The sequence below is a fragment of the Equus asinus genome, unplaced genomic scaffold (genome assembly GCF_041296235.1).
Source record: "Equus asinus isolate D_3611 breed Donkey unplaced genomic scaffold, EquAss-T2T_v2 contig_617, whole genome shotgun sequence".
Lineage (NCBI taxonomy): Eukaryota > Metazoa > Chordata > Mammalia > Perissodactyla > Equidae > Equus > Equus asinus.
This window is the reverse complement of record NW_027225313.1, coordinates 105,202-122,583: the sequence shown is the minus strand read 5'-3', so window position 1 is coordinate 122,583 and position 17,382 is coordinate 105,202. Positions and strand designations below refer to the sequence as shown.

Here is a 17,382-nt window from a genome sequence, read left to right as displayed (position 1 = left end):
CCTGTGAGGCCCTGGATCACAGACCTGGCTGGTCTCTGGCCTTATTTCAGCTCCCTCTCCTCCTGCTCAGATTCCTGCAACTCCAGTCTACTGCTCTTCCTCATCTCATGGCTTTCACATGTTCTGGTCTCCCTACGTGCAGTATTTCCATACCCTCCTTTGCCTAACCATGGCTCTCATCCTTCAGATCTCAGCTGAAGATTTCCATCCCCTAGGAAGTCCTTCCTCACCACTCACAGTGGGTTAGGTTTGTTCTTAATACCCTGGGAGAACCCAGCACATCTGTTTGGTAAGATTTGGCATAATGTCTTTCTCCCTAAAGTATAAGTCTCAAAAAAGCAGAGATCGTATAAGTCTCATTTACTATTTTATCTCCAGCCTCTAGTAGGGTACTGATAACACAGTGAGCCCTCAATAAATAAATGTTAAATATCTGAATGATGGAAGAGTAGAAAGATTGCTCTATAAATGAGCCATTGAATCCTGACTTAATTGTTTTAGAAAATATCCTGATTTCTTTTCCTCTAAAATAAAATAAAGTATCTTTGGATATCAATTGTGTTGTGATTCTCTTAAGATCCAAGAGGCTCAAGACAAACAAGAAGAGTCCTGCAATATGAAAGAAGAAGACAATGAGACTAAGAAAATAGTGAGTGAGATGGAGCAATTGAAGGAGCAACTCCAAGCCCGAGAGTCAGCACTACTAAGAACAGAGGTGGAAAAGCTCAGGTGGTCTGAGAGACTTCAGGACAGTCGCGATGACATGAACTCTGTAGCCAAGGAGAGAGATGACCAACAGAGGCTGCAAGAAGTTATTCTGTCAGAAAGTGACCAACTCAAAGGAAACAGAGAAATAATGGCTAAAGTAAGTCTCACCCTTTTCCCCATGTGTGTGGTTTTTAAATAGTTTGGGAGCAAATATTTTCCTAAAAACTAAACCTTTGGAAAAAGGAGTTAAAATGTCGTGGTTATAGTGTTTCTATACATTTCTTACAATTTCCTTTAATAATAAAGCACCTAGAAAGTGAAGAGGAACTTGGATTTGCTCGTGGTCACCTGAAAGAACAGGAGGAAACTATTGCTAAGCTGAGAGAGAATCTTTCAGAGAGAGGAACCGAACTGTCGACCTCTCAAAAGGAATTAGAAACAACCAATGAAGAATTACAGAAAAAGGTAAATTGGGGGTGAAGGAACAGTGGGAGAAAACCTGAGGAAGGTACCTAACTGAATTGCACAGGTTACTGTGTACATTCTCAATTGTTGTGGAAAGCATCCTGGGTTTTTTCCTTTAAAAAAAATATATATATATATGCATACAGAGGCCAGCCTGGTGGTTCAGCGGTTATGTTCTGTGGCATGTGTCCCACATATAAAGTAGAGGAAGATGGGCATGGATGTTAGCTCAGGGCCAGTGTTCCTCAGCAAAAAGAGGAGGATTGGTGGCAGATGTTAGCTCAGGGCTAATCTACCCCCCAAAAAAAATATATATATTATATACACACAGACACACACACACACACACACACACACACATAAACACACATGTTTTATGTATGTGTGTATTTTGGCTACTTAACTTATTTTATCATTATTTTAAGATCCAAGAGTTTCATGAGGAACAGGAACAGTTTATTAGCATCGAAGAAAACAGTGAGACTCAGGAAAAAATGAGTGAACTGGAACAATTAAAGGAGCAACTCAAAGCTGAAGAGTTGTCCCTACGAAGTATAGAAGGCGAGAGGCTTGAGTTGACTGAGAGACTTCAGGAAAGTCAAGAAGAAATAAAAGTTATAATGAAGGAAAGGGATGAACTGAAAAGGGTACAAGAGGCCCTTCAAATGGAGAGAGACCAACTCAAAGAAAACATTAAAGAAATTGTAGCTGAAGTAAGTTTCCTTCTTCTAACGTTTTTTGGATATAAAAATGGGGTTAAGGTGCTGACAAAGATGTTCACTATTAAGTTTTACTAATTTTCTTCTGATGATAAAGGGACAAAAAATGAAAGAGGAACTGAAAATTACTTATGTTCTTCTGAAGGAGTACCAAGAAACCATTAGTACAAGGAATATTTCAGAGAAGACAGATCAAGGAGCAAATATTCAGAGAGATTTAGAAAATTCAGATGCTGAATTACAGGAAAAGGTAGGTCTTGTTTTGTTAAGTTGGGGAATGATGTCTGATTGTAGTGTACCTCAGATCCCTGTGGAAGAAAACAGTACATACAGTGGACTAAAATGTAAAAGTGATTACCTTTTTTTTTTTTTTCTTAAAGATTGGCACCTGAGCTAACATCTATTGTCAATCTTCTTTCCTTTTTTTTTCCCTCCTCCTTCTCCCCAAAGCCCCCCAGTACACCGTTGTATATTCTAGTTGTAGTAGGTCCTTCTGGTTGTGCTCTGTGGGACGCCACCTCAGCATGGCTTGGTGAGTGGTGCCATGTCTGGGCCCAGGATCCCAACTGCTGCAACCCTGGGCTGCCGAAGCAGAGCATGCAAACTTACCCACTCAGCCATGGGGGCGGCCTCAAAAGTGATTACCTTAATGTAGTAACAATTGTCTTTTTCCTAAAGATCTCTGCCTGTGTCCTAACTTGTTTTATGATTTTCTCAGATTCAAGAACTTCAGGAAGAAGAATATCAGCTTCTTAAGATGAAAGTTGTCAGTGAGATTCAGGAAAAAATGTGTGAAATGGAATACTTGAAGAAGCAATCTGAGGCTCAAAAGTCAACTCTGGAAAATATAGAAATGGAGAACGTAAGGTTAACTCAGAGACTCCAAGAAAACCTTGAAGAAATGAGATGTGTTACAAAAGAAAGAGATGACCTTAGGAGTGTGGAGGAGACCCTCAAAGTAGAGAGAGACCAGCTCAAGGAAAACCTCAGAGAGACCATAACCAGAGTGAGTTACCATCTTTCCCCATATAGTAAATAGGACATTTTGTCCTACAAGAGCCGTGGGCAGTAGGGTTGGTGGGAGTGTAAAATTGGTCCAACGTTGGGGAAAGCTGGAGGGGGCACATTTGGTAATATCTTCCAAATATTTCTGTGAGTTTATTCGTTGACCCAAAAAGTACAGTTGTAGCTATTTATCCTGCACACATTAGCACAATTGTCAAGGATATTTGTAGAAGGATAGTCATGGCAGCAAGTTGCAATAACAAAATAAAGCTAACAAAAAAATAGGAAAAATTCTAACTGTGCATTAGTAGCAACCTAATTAAATAGTGCAGCACATTTGGACCGTAGAATCCGGGAACAGATAGAGGGTGCGGTGCAGCACGGCACTGATCTGGCAGCATCCTGTTGGGGACAAGGGTGAGTTGTAGAGTGGTGTATTTAGCATGTATTGACTCCTAAAAGTAACTTAGAGGATAAGGACTGGGAGGAGTAGGGAGGGAGGGTAATCTTCTTACCCTGTAGCTTTCTACATACTGTTTGAATTGTATTACTCTGAATGTACTGTTTTTCTGTCTCTAAAATAAAGGACCTGGAAAAACAAGAAGAACTCAAAATTGCTCACATGCATCTGAAAGAACACCAAGAAACTATTGATAAACTCAGAGAAGTTGTTTCAGAGAAGACAGATGAAATATTAAATATGCAAATACATTTAGAAAACACAAATACTGCCTTAAAAGCACAGGTATTTTTTTAAAGTTGTTATCTGAGTAGCTGAGAGTTTGAATCAGGTCTTTTGTGTAAAGAAACAAGATATGAGTTAGCCTAAAATTGGAGACAAGTAAAGATTTGCCTATTAATTTAGAAACTATTATTTAGCTTTTTATCAAATCTATCTATATCATAATTTATTGTATGCTTATCTCAAGATCCAAGAACTTCAGGAGAAAGAACATCAACTTCTTAAGGCAAAAAATGATCTCAAGGAAAATATGCATCAAACAGAGCAATTGAAGAAGCAATTAGAGGCCCAGAATTCAACTCTGGAAACTATAGAAACAGAGAAGTTCAAATTGACTCAGAAACATCTTGAGAACCTTGAAGAAATAAAACTTGTTGCTAAGGAAAGAGATGGCCTCAGAAGAGTGGAGGAAACCCTCAGAATGGAGCGAGAGCAGCTCAGGGAAAGCCTGCGAGAGACGGAAGCTACAGTAAGCAATACTCCTTCCCTCCCTCGTGAGGAAGCGTGGGCTTTGCTGACAGCAGTGAGCCCTGCTTTCACATGATGGTGCTGCTGGTGTGAGTGAACTGATAGAAACTTTTAGGCACGTAACTTGGTATTGTTCTTGAAAATTGTAAATTCTGTAAGCAATATTTTCTTCATAGACTTTATCCTACATGTATACTTAATCAATTGTTAAGATAAAGAAATATATATATATACATACACATATATACACCACAGTGTTGTTCATTGTAGCAATTTGTAATAAAAAATGGGATACAATCTGAATGTCCATCAGAAGGAAACTGGGTAAACAAGAGCAATATGTCAGAATACTATGCAACACCTAATAAAAAAATGGAATAGATTTGACCGTCCTAATATGGAAAGCCCAGAATGACTCTTAGGAGGAAAAGCAAGCTGTAGAATAGTGCACATATAACATGTTTGCCTCTGGAAAGTGGGAGCAGGCTGTGGGAGGTGGGGACAGGGAGGAAAAGCTTATCACTTTCTAACAACAAAAATACAGAGTAAGAAGTAATAGTTTTATTATTTTTACTAAGAAAATATGTTATTTTCATTAAAAAAATACTAACATTTTAACATTAAGATATGTCACTGTTCTCAAAATTTCTCTAATGATGAAGAATCTGGAAAAACAAGAGGAACTAAGAATTGCTCACATGCATCTGAAGGAGCACCAGGAAATTATTGATAAACTCAGAGGGATTGTTTCTGAGAAGACAGATGAAATATCAAATATGCAGATGGATTTAGAAAATTCAAACACTAAATTACAAGAAAAGGTATGGGGGGAGGGGAGGGTTATTTGATTGGCTGTCTGACTTATTTGTGCCTATAATCCTCTGGGGATATGAAATAGTTTAGCCACATTGGAAGACACGTTGGCAGTGTTTACTGACACTGAACATGTACATGCCTGTGGCCCAGCGATTATAGGTATGTACCTGAGAGAAAAGAACGCATACTTCCACATAAAGATATGTACAAGAATGTTCATAGCAGCTCTAATCATAATAGTGAAAAACTGAAAACAACTCAGATGCCTTTCACTGGGAGAATGGATTTACACCTTGTGGTTTATAAGTTCAAAAATAGGCAAAGTCACCTAAGATGACCAAGGTCATGATAGTGGTTGGCTGTAGTAAGGGGGCACACAGGAACTTTTTGGGGTGCTAGAAATGTTCTATATTTTAATCTGGGTTGTTATTACATAGATGTAAACATATGTCAAGAATAATTGAGCTATACACTTAAGATTAGTGCACTTATGTGTATATGTACATGAGTGCATCTATATACATGTGTATATATGCACAAGTATATATATGTATCTATATGTACACTTGTGTGTATATGTACATATGTACACACTTGTGTGTATATATATATACACTTACGTATATAATCTCAAAAGAAAATAAATTCTGTGTGGAATTATGCAGAATATTAATGAGTGACATTAGAAGCCTATTGTCTTAATCAATTTAGAAACTATTCTTTATACTTGTCTTAAAAACCATCTGTATCCTGACATGTTATTTTATGATTATCTTGATAAGATCCAAGAACTTAAGGCAAATGAACATCAGCTTTTTAAGTTAAAAGAAGATGTCAGTGAGACACAGAAAAAAAATGTCCGAGATAGAGCGATTGAAGAAACAATTCAAGGCCCAAAGTTTAACTCTGGATAAAATAGAAACGGAAAACTTAAACTTGGCTCAGAAACTTCATGAAAATCTTGAAGAAATGAAATCTGTAATGAAAGAAAGAGATAATCTAAGAAAAGTGGAAGAGGCACTCAAACTGGAGAGAGACCAACTGAAGGCAAACCTACAAGAAACCATAGCTAGAGTGAGTTATACTCTTTCTTCCTGTCCAGCACACATATTTTTAATACAAGAAGCTTCCTTCTCTTTTAAATAAATGATACTGTTGGTGAAAAAGTAAATGTTAGAGCCTTTTAGGGAGACAGTTTGACAATATCTTATTAAAAATTTATCAGCATATACGTTTGTTACAGCAATTCCATTCCTAGGAATTTATCCAACCAATATATTCACACATTTGGGCAGAAATACAACAGCATTCACTGCAGCATTGTTTGTGGTAAACAAAAGCTAAAAGCAATCCAAGTGTCCGCCATAAGGCACTGGCTAAGTGGGGTTTGTCTGTATAAGGGAACACTAAGCATAAGAATGGGACACTTTTTCTGTGACGTTGATCTAGAAGGGTGTCCAAGGGGTCTGAAAGGAGAAGAGCAAGCAGCCAGTTCAACAAGGAGCAGGACTAGGATGGGCGAGGTGAGGGACAGGGTCTGTACTCTCTATCCTTCCATACTGTTCTGATTTGGGGGTGGTGTGTTGGTGGTTTTTAACTGTGAGAATGCATTTTTTTACTTTAACTAGTTCATCATTAAGAAAAGATAATGTGCCTTTATATTATCATATTTCTCAATTTCTTCTAATAATAAAGGATCTGGAAACACAACAAGAACTGAAAATTGCTCGTATGCATTTGAAAGAACACCAGGAAACTATTGATAAATTCAGAGAGAGAGTTTCAGAAAAGACAACCCAGATTTCAAATATTCAAAAGGATTTAAATAAGGCAAAAGATGAATTACAGGAAAAGGTATTGTTGTTTTATTCTTTTGGGAGTAGTTGTGTCCAAAATTATTTGTAGACTCAGCAAGGAGATAGAAATAGATATATAGACATAGATATGTGCTTGTATGTAACAAATAGACTATTTTCCGTCCTTGAAGGAGTTCTGTTTGCATTCTAACTTGTTTTATAATTATCTCAAGATCCGAGAACTTCAGAAAAAAGAGCTTCAACTTCTTAAAGTGAAAGAAGATGTCAGTAAAACTCATTAAAAAATGAATGAAACGGAAGGATTGAAGAAGCAGTTTGAGGCCCAAAATTTATCTATGCAAAATGGGGAAATGGATAACTTACACTTGACTAAGAAACTTTATGAAAGCCTTGAAGAAATAAGAATTGTAGCTAAGGAGAGAGATGAGCTAAGGAGCATAAAAGTCTCTCAAAAATGGAAAGAGACCAATTCAGAGAAACCTTAAGAGAAATGATAGCTAGAGCGAGTTCAGAATCTACCCCTATCTAGTAACTATTTATAAGAAACAAGCTTTTTTGAAAAGGGTAGCAATGTTTTTACTTTTTTCTTCCGGGAAATTTCTACAAACGGAGGATAATGGGAAAACTATTACTATAACTTTTCACACAAACAGGCAAGTACAGTTTTAAAAGAAGCTAAAATCTATTTCAGAAAATACCATTTTAATTCTTTATTTTTAAGAAAAAATTTGTTCAATAAGCAGACTATTTTCTTTAATGAAATTTTAAAAGAGTTTTTAAACCAAGAAATAGCATTATTCTCAATGGAGAAATAGTTGAAGGATTCGATTTACAAAAGATTAAATAGCCCATCTCTCTATCTCTACCTGATAGGGTTAGACGTGGGCTCTTGTTAGTGACATTAGAAGGGAAGAAGGCAAGATGAATACAAAAAAAGAAATTGAACTGAATCCTCTAAAAAGTAATGTAAACTTCAGATCAATAAGAAAGTTTATGAAATCTATAAAAATCTTTTTCATTCTCATATTTCAATAGTGAAGAAAGAATAAAGTGGAAAACAGTATCATTTGCAATCTCAATAGAAACATCAGACACTTGGGAATCATATTTATGTGGACCCTAACTAAATTTATAAAGTGATTTAATTCATTCAACCAATAATCATTGAACAATTAGTCTTCTGGGTACTGCAGTAAATAAGATAAACAAATGGGAGAAAATGTTTTGTTTTGTACTTGTAGTCAGAAATACAAAATGTAGGCAGGGTATGAATTTTCTGGTCCAAGGTGCTGGGAAGAATATATGAATGGAGCTTGGAGCACCATGGACAGTACAGACAGTCGTGCTAGCATGTTTAGTTGGCAATAATTATTCTAATGCAGAGATCTGGAAGAGTAGGAACCAGAGATAAATCTAAAACCTAATTTGCAGCTATGAAGGTTACAGGAACAGATTCTGTCTCCAAAAAATATGTGGTTCTCCCACTTTTTTCCCCAATGAGTTGAGGTTACTCACTAAAAGACTTCATGATACTATTATTCATTTTCTGACCATTTTTAACATTTTTTTGTGTTACAAGTATAATATTTGATTCCATTATTGAAATAATGTACAATGTGTAATTGAAAAAGTAAATGATTAGACATTATATATGAATGGAGTTATAGCTGAAGCCTTGTTTATTTCTTTCCATCCAAGCAGGACCAACAGAACATCAAAGAGGTATTAAAATATGAAAAAATGTTGCTATGTGATGGAAAACAGCACCTTACAGAAAGCCTGAGAGAAAAGTGCTTTAGGATAAAAGTAAGTGCCCCTGTTCAAATTACAAATAAATATTGGGGCCCTTCCAAAGGCCTGAGGAGTCACAGGCACCTCTATGGAATGAATAGATAATGCTCAGTATTCTTCTAAACTTCATAATCTAGTACAGATATGTGTGTGCATACATGCATACATACACAAACAAAACAGTGGGGTTTGGGGCCGGCCCTGGGGCCAAGTGGTTAAGTTTGTGCTCCCGCTTCGGCAGCCCAGGGTTTCCCCAGTTCAGATCCTGGGCACAGACATGGCACCGCTTGTCAGGCCACGCTGAGGCAGCATCCCACATAGCACAACCAGAGGCACTCACAACTAGAATATACAATTATGTACTGGGGAGGCTTTGGGGAGAAGAAGAAAAAAGATTGGCAACAGATGTTAGCTCAGGTGCCAATCTTTGAAAAAAAACAGTAGGGTTTATGATTTTGAGGCTTCACTGGAAAGGTGGTATTTCAGCAGATACCTGAAAGGAGTCAATGGTTGAGACATACAGGTATCTGGTGGAGAGCAGAACAGGCAGGGAGAACAGCAAGGACAGAGCTCCTGAAGCAGAAGCTGCCTAGTGGGCTCCAGCAACATCAACAAGGGGGAAAGCTAATGAGAAACGAGGTCAGAGTTAACAGGAGGAAGCAGGCTGTGGGGCTTTTAAAAGACTTTGGGTTTTACTCTGAACGAGATGTGGATCCACTGGAGAGTTTTGACCACGAGAGAGACATGGTCTGACTTACATTTTAAAGGGATAGCTCTGATTGTTGTGTTGAAAATTAAGTGATAGCAGGAAGACTATTTGAAAGACTAATTTCAGTAATCATGCGAAGATGGTGATGGCTTGGCCCAGAGAGGTAGTAGTGGAAGCAGTGAGAAGTGTGTGGATTCTGAACATGTAGTGAGGGTAAAGCCAACAGGATTTACTGTCACCCCTATTAGAACACAAGATCCCTAAAGACTTCTGTGTGTTTATGGCTGCATCACTTAGCACAGTCCTGACAGAAGTCAGCCTTCAATATGTATTTATTAAAAGTACAAATGAATGACTAGACAGTGCTGCTCCAACCATAAGGTGATTCCTCCTAAGACCAAAGGCAAGAATCCCCTCTCCAACATCCCAGATTAGTGAACATCTATCTAGGTTTTCCTTAAATTATTAAAAGGAGAGCTCATTATTGTCAGAAGCCCCTTACTCTATTGTTTAGCACCCTGAACTAAATATGTTAATACCCGATTGAATGTAAAGTGTTCTTCCACCTGTGCCCTGACCAGCTTGTCACCTGTCTGGTCTCTAGAAAGTTGAGCTGCTGGGCCTAGGCCTAATGGGTGTCTGCCATACATAAGGCACTAGACTGGGTGCTTTACCTCATGAGACAGAGTTTATTGTTCCATTTATAAACAAAGAAATTGAGGCCCAGGAGGAAGTTCAGTCATTGCCCAAGGTCACACAGCTGGTAAATTGGTAAAATTAGGATTTGAAACCAAGTCTAAGTTTAAAACTTGGGTATAGAAGCATTTCTACAAATATAATTTTATTTCCTTTAATTTATAGTGTCTATATGTATTTTATAGGTTATATATAGATATTATCTAACATTTTACTTAATTCCCTAGAAAACTTTGTGGAAATTATTGTAGTCTTCATTTTGTAGTTGGGAGAATGGCTCAAGGATTTCCCCAGTCAGGAAGTGACAGGGCTAGAACCTGAACTCTAACTCTGATAAAAGGTGAGAAATCTCAGATTCTAGGCAGATAATAGAACGTAGGTCATGTGATTTGTTGTCACTCGTTTTGATGCTGGCTCAGTGAGCTGAGGAGTCGAAAGAAACATTTCTTGGACTCTCAAGGTCTGGCAGTAGTGCTCTTTTATTCAGGAAGTAGCATGGAGTAGCATGGGGACAGGACCTATGGGCAGTGAAGAGCTGCAAACATGGGTTGAGGGTAGGGCTAAATTTATAAGGCATAAGTATGTGAGTTGCTTCTTTACAAGACAAAGGAAAAATTAGGTAAAAAAAGTATCAGTGCAGGTGGAGTCTGGTTATCAGGTGGTCTTATAACTTTGGGTAAGAATCAGATTGAATGAGGTCAGGATGTCCCATGCTTCTGTGAGGATGATATAGATTGGTATGTAGGCCAGGAAGCCTTGGGCTTTTCTCCCTGAGGCATCCTTGATCCTCATCAGTTTTATCTGCTCACTCACACCACCTATTGTCAACAGAAGCTAGCATTCAGCCTTGACCTACAATACATACTAGATTGAATTCATGCAAATTTCTCTTCCAACTTTGTAAATGTTCATTCAAATCATGGATGTTTAGAAGACTAAAAGAAAATGTATCAAAATGATAACAATGATTGTTTCTGGTTTTCTTTGTTATAGCTGTTTTATAGAGGATTAGAATTGGCCACCCCAAGATATATCTCTTTGGCATGAAGATTATTTTGGGCTGGTTACTTTCAAAAACTGCAGACATGAGAGAAACTCTGAAAAGTAGAAGTTACCCTTTGTAAGAGACATTTCCATTTGTAAGGGAAATCTCCATCTGTAAAGATGTCTCCCTCTCTGTACCAGGAAGAAGGGGGATGACCTTACCTCTAGAAACTCTTATCAATGCGGAAGGCAAGGACTTAAATCTGCATAATAACCTTACTCTTGTTTACTGTACTTGTCTGGTAACCTCCCATACTGACTCCCCCTACCCACAACATCCTCCTTTGTCTTTAGCTGAAGATGATATTTAAGGTGAGAGCTTCCGCCATTTTGGTGAGTTGCTCAGTTTTCCTGGGTCTCTCCCATGTATACATGTTATAAAGCTTTGTTTAATTTTCTCCTGTTATTCTGTCTCATGTGAATTTAATTCGCTGTCCAGCCAGAAGGACTTAGAGCGTGTAGAGGAAATATCTTCCTCCCCTACAGTTTAAACTTCTTAAATTTCCACAATGATTATAATTATTTCTATAATCCAAAATCGACAATAACATTTTCTTTTTGTTTTTTATACACAAAAGTCTCAATTTATTTCTGCCCTATAGAAAGTGTTAAAGCATAAATTTTGTTACAATTCCAGAGCTAGGACTACTTATTGTTAAAGTAGAATGAATTATTAAATTGAATGAATTCTCACTGCCTTTAGGAGCTTCTGAAGAGATACACAGAGATGGATAGTCATTATGAGTGCTTAAATGGACTCTGCCTTGACTTGGAGAGGGAAATTGAAACCCAAAGAGAGCTTTCAATTAGAGTAAAAGCAAACCTCTCACTTCCACATCCACAAACCAGACAGATTCAGAAACTTCTCACTGCCAACCAGAGATGTTCCATGGAGTTCCACAGAGTCATGAAGAAACTCAAGGTACCACCTGTTTTAGTAATATCTTTGTAAATATTGCCATTAATTTCAGTTACAAACCAGTATATTTAAGTCCTGCTTTGGGAGTTGGTGTATTTGCTAATTAGTACATTTGCTACTGAATTAAAGATGGCATGGGTCTGAGAATAGCATGTGCAGGATCCTCAGTGCATCTAGGACCTGCTCATTCAACAAAACCTGAGCTCTGCCTTTGGCCTTAACAATGTGTCAGGGTGCTGGGGAGACAGAGATGAGCAACCGCTAAATCTCTCCTAGTCCAGTGGGTGAGGCAGACATTTGAACAGGTGAGAAGTGCAGTAGTGGACAATGTCCTGGAGAACAAGTTGAAGACAAGACTGGACTGGAAGCTGGGCTCAAGCAGTAAAGCTTAGAGTTCATTTTAGAGATGAGGAGGGGTCACTGGACAGTTATTTTAAGTGGTGGCAGTAATGTGATCGGGTTGCCATTGTAGAGACTTCACTACAGACAAAGAAGAAATGAGTCTGCAGGGGATGATAAGCCTGGTGGCAGAGAGAAGAGACAAGAGGCAGTTACAATTGTCCTGATGAGATGTGATGGGTGACAGTACTATGGGGGAAGGATTCATAGGGATGGAAAGGATGAAAGAAGTTAAAGAAATATTTGGCAGTTTACAATAGTAGGTCCATGTGCTTGACAGTGGAGGGAGGGGAGGGAAGTTCAGACTGAGCCCCAGGATTTGGGCTTAGCCGGGTTTGTGGATAGTGGTGCCATTAACTGATAGAAAGAAAAAACGAAAGGGAGAAGGCAGGTGAGGCAGGAGGAGAGATCTGGTGTTTAATTTGAGATGTTTTGAGATAGAAATACCTATAATGGAACATCCAGGAAGAGAAACCAAGTAGGCTTTTAGTTGTGAATCTGAGGTTTGTCAGGAGAAAAATCAGGACCACAGATAAAGATGTGGGATCCATCAGCATTTGGTGATAGATAGTACAACAGGTGTGAATGAGGCCACCCAGAAGCATAATAGAGTGAAGATAAAAGAGAACTCTGGAAAAGATCAGTTCTCAAGAGGCAGTAGCAGAAAAGAGAGCAACACATGAGTTTGAGGTTGGAAAAGTCAGAGAGATAAGAGAGAACTGAGCAAAAGTGCCATTGGTCAAGTCAGTGGAGGAGAGTGTGTCAAAGATGAAGTGGTCAAGAGTGGCAGATGCTTCAGACAGCCAGAACATGAATGAAGAGATCCCCTCAATTGTTGACAATAGAGCTTACTGGTGACCTTTGTCAGAGCAGTTTTAGTTGAGTGGTTAGGAAAGAGGCCAGATTGTAAATTGTTAAGGAATGGTGGAAGTTGAGGAAGTAGGAAGCGGTATCTTCCCTACCTAGGTAGATTGCCCCTCAGGCTCTAATAGTCTTCAAAAGCCTAACAATCAGATATCCAGAACTTATTCATGAGGTCCATAGAACCAGGGCATTCGAATTCTTGTCCCCTTTAAGCCACACTTGACAGGTAAGTCCTGAGGCAGGGCACACTCACGTTGGCCACCCAGCTGACATAGGCAGGAGAGGATGTTGAAATGAATCTCACTGGGAAAACTGCGTGATATAATTAACCAAAAGGAGGCAATAGAAAAAGGTGGGTTTATAGGGAAAGGCATCATGTTACATTGTAAACATATTGAATCTGAGGTAACTGTAGGACATCCCTGAGGTAGCTCCAGAAGGAAGTCAGAAATAAGAAACTAGAGGTCTGGAAGTCACTCTCCGAAGACGCTGAGAGTAGAAACTTGGGAATAGAGAGAGGTTCTTCCCTTCTTCCTCACTCCTCAGAGGATAGAGACAAACAAGACAAGCCGCCCCACCTCTTAGTCTTGAGAGTTTAGAACTTCCTCTAAACGTGATAAAAGTTTCATTTCCCAATTTGTTTCATGTTTTCCTGCAAGTATGTGTTAAGCCATGTTACAAAGATAAAGGAAGAACAACATGAATCCATCAGTAAACTTGAAATGGTTTTTATTGATGAAGTGGAAAAGCAAAATGAACTGCTAAGTAAAATGCAGCATCTTCAACAAGATGATGATGTACCATCCAGAGAATTAGGGGACCTCCAGTTGAGCCAGAAAATGGATCTACATATTGAGGTATGATTTATTTAAAATGGATTTAATTAGATTTTAAGTCTTTTTATCAAATAGAAAGGTAACTCTTCATGTGCTTAGAGTCATTCTCATTTATGAAATTAAAAACAGCTTGCAGAGGGGCCAGCCTGGTGGCGTAGCAAGTGGGTTCCTGTGCTCTGCTTTGGCAGCCTGGGGTTCACTGATTCAGATCCTAGGCGTGGACCTGGCACTGCTCGTCAGGCCATGCTGTGGCAGTGTCCCACAGAGAAGAACCAGAAGGACCTAGAACTAGGATATACAACTATGTACTACTGGGGCTTTGGGGAGAGAAAAAATAGGTTGCAGGATGACAGCTGGCCAGATGTAAAGAGTGCCAAGTCATAGACTAGCCTCCTTTCAGAACTACACAGATATAGAAAAGTAGACTTAATATCAGCAAGTAGGATTTCTTGGAAGCCCAGAATAAGTTTCCAAATGCCTTCTAAAACTTCCCAGATCTGTGACTGGGAGTCACAGACATTTGTATTGTAGCAACCCCACATGGAGTGTCCTGCTCTCACCCAGCAGTGTGAGGCCCCTGCAGTTCCCAGTATGCATGCAAGGCCTGCTGTATGCACAGAAAAGCTGCATCCAGAAACACTTCAGACACTGTCACAGATTCATAGTTTTGAACAGGTTTTAAAAATGCCAAAAGGCAGAATTTGTAGATGTGCCTCTGTTACATAGCCTATACTGCCAAAATTTTATTATTTAAATTAGAATTATATTTCTAATATAATGAGGATAAATTAGAATTATGTTTACTTCAAAATATTAGAAGTGAAAGTTCAGTAAGGTTATTTTCCCCTTTTTATGATATTTGTCTGATATTTAGATAAAAACTTTCCTAAGATTCAGGAGATTCAATGCTTATTTTTCACACAGGAAATTCTCAAAGATTTTTCGGAATGTGACTTCCACAGCGTAAAGATGGAATTTCAACAAGTACTGAGTAATAGGAAAGAAATGACCCAGTTTTTGGAAGAGTGGTTGAATACTCATTTTGATATAGAAAAGCTTAAAAATGGCATCCAGAAAGAAAATGATAGGATTTGTGAAGTGAATATCTTTTATAATAAAAAGATAATTGTAAGTAGTACTTTTTTTGTGCTCATTCTTTTTTTTTGTTTGCTTTAATTTTTCTGCCTCATTCTTAAAAAGACTTAGAGCAACTTAATTTTAAGTATATTTTCTTTCATTTATTTGTATATGCTTCTTTATTTTTTTATTTGAAAAAGAGTGACTGTAAATGTGTTCTTCCTCTAACACATTTTGCTTCCTTAAGGTAATTAAATATATCAACTTGTAAAGAAGATAATAAAATGTTGCAGTATAACAATCCATTTCCACTGGTGAAACCTCAAATCTTGCCATTTTCCTCTGTCCTTTCTCGCTTCCGTAGGACCTGAGCCTTTTCCCCCAAGTATCCTCAAACAAGGTGAGATGCTAGCCTGTTTCAGGGCTGTGGGCAGCACCTGTGGTCAAGCCAAAGACAGCTCTAGTCCACTAATTAGTGAGGCCTTGTGCTTCTCACCTCGGTGCTGTTGCTATCATACGTGCTGATCCTTCAACTGTGAGGTTCAAACATGTGGTTTGTATCATTGTTCCCAAGGTGACCAGCCCTTGTGGACAGATTCATATGAACCAAGATTGCTTGAGATCAGTTTTATTAATTTGTTTTACTTTCCACTGATGAGAAGATTCATTCGGCTTTCTGAAGTAATCTCTACCTCATACACCTGGTAAAATTGTCATTAATCAGAAAGTTGCTTGTTATATAGGCAGTTGGAGCAAAGGGAGCTAGATTAATATTATAGCTCCTAAGATTGGTTTTATATTTCATTTGTTTGGGTAGTTCTTTCCTGACACTTTAATTTCATCTGGAAACTATACTTAAATCACATTGAAATGTAGATAACATTTTTAAAAAAGGTTTTCCTGTGGATAGTGAATCCCATTTGTTGAATACCCCAAGCTAGCAAAACAGTAAATGAGCTTTTAAAATAAAAAAAAATGGTCCACAATCAATGAAGAAAAGCATAAAACCAGTGTTTGGGATAAGATAATTTCCATATAATTCAGTGTTTTTCTGATAATATTGAGGGCTCACTTGTGGTTAGAAAGTAGAGATTTCTGCTCTGTGGATCAGCATGGATATGTGGCTTCTTCCACCATCTGAGCATAGCAATTGATAACTTGGTGTGGTGTGGGGTCAGTAGTCCAGAACCAAGGAGAGTCCAGGGTGCCAGCAAGAACAACTAATTTAGGATCCGCATCTCACAGAACTACCATAAAGCCACAAAGAAAGATACAGGTAAGGCCAAGAAGGCATTCATGATGAGAGCAAAAAGTACATCCCATAGGAATAGGAAGTAAAAAGATGATAGAAGCAATTTCAGAGTGAGTCAGCCTTTGATGTAACGAGGGTATGGATTGGCTGTTACTCCCTGCACGGAAATAGAAGATTTTCAGATTACGAAAAGTCAGTAAATTTTTTTCCTTATAAACACTGAGGTTTGAAATGAAAGAGGAAAATAGATTGTTATTAAGTTTACTGGGTATGCTCTGCTATTAGATGTCAGTTAATGTTTATATATGACATTATATATGTCATAACATACATAATGATTTTAACCTGACCAGTTCTTCAGATTCCTCTTCATATGTCAGTGCTGATCTAATAGAATGAGATTATCATCTTGCAGATCAATATGAATCCTCTCTAGTCCTTATTCTTCTTTTATTCTCATAATCAATATCCAGCGTCTTCTGAAATGTCAGGAACTGGTGCAAGCCACAAAGAATGTTCACATTCTTTTAAAGTACTATTCTAGAATGTTCTGAATAATGAATTTCAACATATGCCTTGTCCTAGAACTCTAGTATTTTCCATAGTGGTTTTTTTAATACGTAATTCATTTTAGAAGCTATAGTGTTGTCTTTACTACTCAATAGGCTATAATGAATGAATCAACAGAGTTTGAGGAAAGAAATGTGACCATCACCAAAGAATGGGAACATGACCTGAAATCAGTGAAAGAGAAAAATGAAAAACTGTTGAAAAACTATCAAACTTTGAAGATCTCTCGAACATCTGGTGCCCTTGTTAATCCTACTACACAAGGCGATAAGAATCTTCATGTCACATCAAGAGCTACACAACTAACCACAGAGGTATGAGATTTCTTATAAGATGTTTTTCAATTTGCAGCTTCATTGTAGAGTTAAAGATGTATCATATGTAACATTTCAGAGCAAAATCACAGTATTGAAGGTATTAGGGAACATGCATGATGGACTTGTTTTTTAAATATAGTTCTATTGGGGAGCTCACTCAACTAATTA

The 17,382-nt window shown here is 38.0% G+C and overlaps 1 long non-coding RNA gene and 1 pseudogene across 1 annotated transcript in view; one reads left to right on the top strand and one right to left on the bottom strand.

Moving 5' to 3' along the window:
* Positions 1-17,382, bottom strand: part of LOC139044132 (uncharacterized) — a 54,735-nt gene that overhangs the window by 14,263 nt on the left and 23,090 nt on the right. The gene's annotated exons all lie outside the window — the stretch shown is intronic.
* LOC139044131 (centromere-associated protein E-like) overlaps positions 1-17,382 on the top strand; it is an 84,479-nt pseudogene that overhangs the window by 50,696 nt on the left and 16,401 nt on the right.